The sequence below is a fragment of the Schistocerca americana genome, unplaced genomic scaffold (assembly GCF_021461395.2).
Source record: "Schistocerca americana isolate TAMUIC-IGC-003095 unplaced genomic scaffold, iqSchAmer2.1 HiC_scaffold_97, whole genome shotgun sequence".
In the NCBI taxonomy this organism is placed as follows: domain Eukaryota; kingdom Metazoa; phylum Arthropoda; class Insecta; order Orthoptera; family Acrididae; genus Schistocerca; species Schistocerca americana.
The window spans coordinates 195,001-200,259 of record NW_025726752.1 but is presented as its reverse complement, the minus strand read 5'-3'; the positions used below and the strand labels follow the sequence as shown (position 1 = coordinate 200,259).

The 5,259-nt window shown below is 58.7% G+C and overlaps 3 non-coding genes across 3 annotated transcripts in view; all 3 read left to right on the top strand.

Moving 5' to 3' along the window:
• Positions 1-1,081: 1,081 nt before the first annotated feature.
• LOC124593028 lies at positions 1,082-2,991 on the top strand. Its single transcript, XR_006977780.1, has one exon. It is a non-coding gene; the product is annotated as a small subunit ribosomal RNA (ribosomal RNA).
• A 351-nt stretch (positions 2,992-3,342) lies between these two features.
• On the top strand, positions 3,343-3,497 carry LOC124593073. The gene has a single exon (XR_006977821.1). It is a non-coding gene; the product is annotated as a 5.8S ribosomal RNA (ribosomal RNA).
• A 188-nt stretch (positions 3,498-3,685) lies between these two features.
• The window catches only part of LOC124593049, a 4,222-nt gene continuing 2,648 nt past the window's right edge, over positions 3,686-5,259 (top strand). Inside the window, exon 1 of the ribosomal RNA XR_006977800.1 lies at positions 3,686-5,259. This exon is cut by the window's right edge and continues 2,648 nt beyond it. This is a non-coding gene — a ribosomal RNA (large subunit ribosomal RNA).

Below are 5,259 nucleotides of genomic sequence, written 5' to 3'. Positions count from 1 at the left end.
CACGTGTTCGCGAAGCGTGCACATGTTGTTGCGTGTATGTGGGCAGACATAGTGTGTCGTGACACCTGACACAGGCATGCAACAATCGTTGAATTTGCAAATGGCGATGGACGCCTACGTTTGCTGGTGACGTTATGCAAATGAACAACTGGTAAACCGTTGTGGTGCGGTTGTTCTCGCTAGAGGTGAATCAGTGATGGCGACGATCGGTTGAGCTACCAACCGGTTGTTCCAGCGATACCCACCATGCCCACGAACGTGAATGGCATCTGGGTGTGAAGCGATACGCGGCGGTGGCTGGGTGGGACCGTCCCCGGCCGGTGAGGGGGGGCCTCCCGGCGTGCTGGCCGCGCGGTGCGTGGGCGCACGCGCTACAGCCGGCTGGTGGGGGCGGCCAGTGGCAGGCGCGCCGGCCGACGGAGGCGGCAGGCGGCGCAGCTGCGCGCCGGCGCACCCTGCACGCGGCGCCGTGCGGCCAAAGTAGGTCCTCGCGGGCCCGGTGCGAAGCGCGGTGGACATCTGCAGTGTGCTGGTCCGATTGAGGACTGTGTGCGCTGAGGATGCGCCGCCGCCCGGCGCTCGGCGCCGCGACGCCGTCTGCTGCTCGGTCGCCTCTGCGGTTCTCGCAGGTGGTTTGTATCGCAGCTGTGCGGACGTGTTGGCGCGTGCGCTGTGCTGGGAGAGTTCGCTTCGGCACCCAAGTGGGGCTTTTGTCCTTCTGTGGCGCTGGCGTTGGAGCTGCCGGTCACCGTAGGTGGCGCGTGTTGTCTCCCGCCGGCAATGCCACGACAGCACGCTCCCGGGCCTCTGTCGGCAGCGGCAAGCTCAGTTGGGAGCACGGGTGGTCGCACCTAAAGCGTCTACTCGCCAAACTCCGGGCGATTGCGCCTCTCTCGAACCCGACCAAGTACTTAGGACGGCGCTGCGCGCCGCCGGGACCTGAGAGGGTTTCGAGGTGTATTGTGCAGGGGAGCTCAGCCTCCTCCTGTTTGCAGAATAATTGAGCGGACGCTTGCGTGTTCGCGCGGGCCCCCGGGACACACTCCCGGGCGGCCGGCTGCTCAGCTCTAGTTGACGCAGCTCCCTGGTTGATCCTGCCAGTAGTCATATGCTTGTCTCAAAGATTAAGCCATGCATGTCTCAGTACAAGCCGCATTAAGGTGAAACCGCGAATGGCTCATTAAATCAGTTATGGTTCCTTAGATCGTACCCACGTTACTTGGATAACTGTGGTAATTCTAGAGCTAATACATGCAAACAGAGTCCCGACCAGAGATGGAAGGGACGCTTTTATTAGATCAAAACCAATCGGTCGGCTCGTCCGGTCCGTTTGCCTTGGTGACTCTGAATAACTTTGGGCTGATCGCACGGTCCTCGTACCGGCGACGCATCTTTCAAATGTCTGCCTTATCAACTGTCGATGGTAGGTTCTGCGCCTACCATGGTTGTAACGGGTAACGGGGAATCAGGGTTCGATTCCGGAGAGGGAGCCTGAGAAACGGCTACCACATCCAAGGAAGGCAGCAGGCGCGCAAATTACCCACTCCCGGCACGGGGAGGTAGTGACGAAAAATAACGATACGGGACTCATCCGAGGCCCCGTAATCGGAATGAGTACACTTTAAATCCTTTAACGAGTATCTATTGGAGGGCAAGTCTGGTGCCAGCAGCCGCGGTAATTCCAGCTCCAATAGCGTATATTAAAGTTGTTGCGGTTAAAAAGCTCGTAGTTGGATTTGTGTCCCACGCTGTTGGTTCACCGCCCGTCGGTGTTTAACTGGCATGTATCGTGGGACGTCCTGCCGGTGGGGCGAGCCGAAGGCGTGCGACGCGCCTCGTGCGTGCTCGTGCGTCCCGAGGCGGACCCCGTTGCAATCCTACCAGGGTGCTCTTGAGTGAGTGTCTCGGTGGGCCGGCACGTTTACTTTGAACAAATTAGAGTGCTTAAAGCAGGCGAGCCCGCCTGAATACTGTGTGCATGGAATAATGGAATAGGACCTCGGTTCTATTTTGTTGGTTTTCGGAACCCGAGGTAATGATTAATAGGGACAGGCGGGGGCATTCGTATTGCGACGTTAGAGGTGAAATTCTTGGATCGTCGCAAGACGAACAGAAGCGAAAGCATTTGCCAAGTATGTTTTCATTAATCAAGAACGAAAGTTAGAGGTTCGAAGGCGATCAGATACCGCCCTAGTTCTAACCATAAACGATGCCAGCCAGCGATCCGCCGCAGTTCCTCCGATGACTCGGCGGGCAGCCTCCGGGAAACCAAAGCTTTTGGGTTCCGGGGGAAGTATGGTTGCAAAGCTGAAACTTAAAGGAATTGACGGAAGGGCACCACCAGGAGTGGAGCCTGCGGCTTAATTTGACTCAACACGGGAAACCTCACCAGGCCCGGACACCGGAAGGATTGACAGATTGATAGCTCTTTCTTGATTCGGTGGGTGGTGGTGCATGGCCGTTCTTAGTTGGTGGAGCGATTTGTCTGGTTAATTCCGATAACGAACGAGACTCTAGCCTGCTAACTAGTCGCGTGACATCCTTCGTGCTGTCAGCGATTACTTTTCTTCTTAGAGGGACAGGCGGCTTCTAGCCGCACGAGATTGAGCAATAACAGGTCTGTGATGCCCTTAGATGTTCTGGGCCGCACGCGCGCTACACTGAAGGAATCAGCGTGTCTTCCTAGGCCGAAAGGTCGGGGTAACCCGCTGAACCTCCTTCGTGCTAGGGATTGGGGCTTGCAATTGTTCCCCATGAACGAGGAATTCCCAGTAAGCGCGAGTCATAAGCTCGCGTTGATTACGTCCCTGCCCTTTGTACACACCGCCCGTCGCTACTACCGATTGAATGATTTAGTGAGGTCTTCGGACTGGTACGCGGCATTGACTCTGTCGTTGCCGATGCTACCGGAAAGATGACCAAACTTGATCATTTAGAGGAAGTAAAAGTCGTAACAAGGTTTCCGTAGGTGAACCTGCGGAAGGATCATTACCGACTAGACTGCATGTCGTTCGATGTGCGTGTCGTGTCGCGCAACACGCTACCTGTACGGCTCGCAGTAGCCGTGCGCCGCGTGCGGAACCACGCGTGCTTCTCAAAACTAACGCCAATGTTGTGTGGTACGAGCGCTGAAGCGCTGGAGCGGCTGGCCTGCGGCACCTGGCGCCTGGCGCCGGTTTTGAATGACTTTCGCCCGACTGCCTGTCCGCTCCGGTGTGGAGCCGTACGACGCCCATCGGCCGTGAGGCCGTTGGACACAGAACGCTTGAACAGGGGCCGCCACACGCCTACGTCCCGCCTATGCAACTGTCTTGAAAGAGACAGTGGAAACTAAGAAAAGATCACCCAGGACGGTGGATCACTCGGCTCGTGGGTCGATGAAGAACGCAGCAAATTGCGCGTCGACATGTGAACTGCAGGACACATGAACATCGACGTTTCGAACGCACATTGCGGTCCATGGATTCCGTTCCCGGGCCACGTCTGGCTGAGGGTCGGCTACGTATACTGAAGCGCGCGGCGTTTGCCCCGCTTCGCAGACCTGGGAGCGTCGCGGCCGCCTGTGGGGCCGGCCGCGCCTCCTGAAACGTGCGATGCGCGCCCGTCGCCTGGCGGTTCGCATACCGGTACTTACTCGGTAGCGTGCACAGCCGGCTGGCGGTGTGGCGTGCGACACCTCGTACAACGACCTCAGAGCAGGCGAGACTACCCGCTGAATTTAAGCATATTACTAAGCGGAGGAAAAGAAACTAACAAGGATTCCCCCAGTAGCGGCGAGCGAACAGGGAAGAGTCCAGCACCGAACCCCGCAGGCTGCCGCCTGTCGTGGCATGTGGTGTTTGGGAGGGTCCACTACCCCGACGCCTCGCGCCGAGCCCAAGTCCAACTTGAATGAGGCCACGGCCCGTAGAGGGTGCCAGGCCCGTAGCGGCCGGTGCGAGCGTCGGCGGGACCTCTCCTTCGAGTCGGGTTGCTTGAGAGTGCAGCTCCAAGTGGGTGGTAAACTCCATCTGAGACTAAATATGACCACGAGACCGATAGCGAACAAGTACCGTGAGGGAAAGTTGAAAAGAACTTTGAAGAGAGAGTTCAAAAGTACGTGAAACCGTTCTGGGGTAAACGTGAGAAGTCCGAAAGGTCGAACGGGTGAGATTCACGCCCATCCGGCCACAGGCCTCCGCCCTCGGCAGATGGGGCCGGCCGCCCGCGCGGAGCAATCCGCGGCGGGGTCGTGTCCGGTTGCCTTTCCACTCGCCGCGGGGTGGGGCCGTTCCGGTGTGCGGTGGGCCGCACTTCTCCCCTAGTAGGACGTCGCGACCCGCTGGGTGCCGGCCTACGGCCCGGGTGCGCAGCCTGTCCTTCCGCGGGCCTCGGTTCGCGTCTGTTGGGCAGAGCCCCGGTGTCCTGGCTGGCTGCCCGGCGGTATATCTGGAGGAGTCGATTCGCCCCTTTGGGCGCTCGGGCTCCCGGCAAGCGCGCGCGGTTCTTCCCGGATGACGGACCTACCTGGCCCGGCCCCGGACCCGCGCCGCTGTTGGCTCGGGATGCTCTCGGGCGGAATAATCGCTCCCGTCAGCGGCGCTTCAGCTTTGGACAATTTCACGACCCGTCTTGAAACACGGACCAAGGAGTCTAACATGTGCGCGAGTCATTGGGCTGTACGAAACCTAAAGGCGTAATGAAAGTGAAGGTCTCGCCTTGCGCGGGCCGAGGGAGGATGGGGCTTCCCCGCCCTTCACGGGGCGGCGGCCTCCGCACTCCCGGGGCGTCTCGTCCTCATTGCGAGGTGAGGCGCACCTAGAGCGTACACGTTGGGACCCGAAAGATGGTGAACTATGCCTGGCCAGGACGAAGTCAGGGGAAACCCTGATGGAGGTCCGTAGCGATTCTGACGTGCAAATCGATCGTCGGAGCTGGGTATAGGGGCGAAAGACTAATCGAACCATCTAGTAGCTGGTTCCCTCCGAAGTTTCCCTCAGGATAGCTGGTGCTCGTACGAGTCTCATCCGGTAAAGCGAATGATTAGAGGCCTTGGGGCCGAAACGACCTCAACCTATTCTCAAACTTTAAATGGGTGAGATCTCCGGCTTGCTTGATATGCTGAAGCCGCGAGCAAACGACTCGGATCGGAGTGCCAAGTGGGCCACTTTTGGTAAGCAGAACTGGCGCTGTGGGATGAACCAAACGCCGAGTTAAGGCGCCCGAATCGACGCTCATGGGAAACCATGAAAGGCGTTGGTTGCTTAAGACAGCAGGACG